Source organism: Meleagris gallopavo, chromosome 23 (assembly GCF_000146605.3).
Source record: "Meleagris gallopavo isolate NT-WF06-2002-E0010 breed Aviagen turkey brand Nicholas breeding stock chromosome 23, Turkey_5.1, whole genome shotgun sequence".
NCBI lineage: Eukaryota > Metazoa > Chordata > Aves > Galliformes > Phasianidae > Meleagris > Meleagris gallopavo.
In genome coordinates, this window is record NC_015033.2 from 6,374,476 (window position 1) to 6,375,005 (window position 530).

Consider the following 530-nt stretch of genomic DNA (forward strand, 5'->3'; position numbering starts at 1 on the left):
AAAAAAATTAAAAAAATTAAAAGAAAAAAATCAGAATTAAAGTAGGAGCCCTTTCCCCGCATTTATTAAAGAGGAGAATTTCATACAGACCGTGATCAAGTGGCGAAACTCAAAGCTGGGGAAAGCCACGCAGACTGCAAAACATACAAGCTGGGGGGATTTGCTGAAGTGCTTTTCTGTAGCAAATGAAGTAAAACAGACGGCAAGGGAAAGGATCAAAGGATTACAACAATATTTGCACAACATGACTGGGAATAATGAAAAGAGAGAGCGGGCGGCGGTTTTAGTACCTCTTGAATGTAAAATTGGCCACTCGAGTGTTATCTGTCGATAATGATATATCCAGGGAGTGCTGGCCAAGTGACTTTGAATTAGTGGTGCATGATTCTTGTTAAATCGCGAGGCAATTTCTGGAATCGACTTTTCTTTGTAAAGAGAAAATCACCCCCTCGCCCCCTCCAGCCTCGCTGCAAATTGCGCAGCTGAGTTCTTCCCTTCGTATTTTTTTTTTTCTTTTAATTTTTTTTTTT

The 530-nt window shown here is 40.0% G+C and overlaps 1 protein-coding gene across 1 annotated transcript in view; it reads left to right on the forward strand.

Moving 5' to 3' along the window:
• PAX7 (paired box protein Pax-7) overlaps positions 1–530 on the forward strand; it is a gene marked incomplete at both ends in the record, with an annotated part of 12,425 nt that overhangs the window by 2,397 nt on the left and 9,498 nt on the right.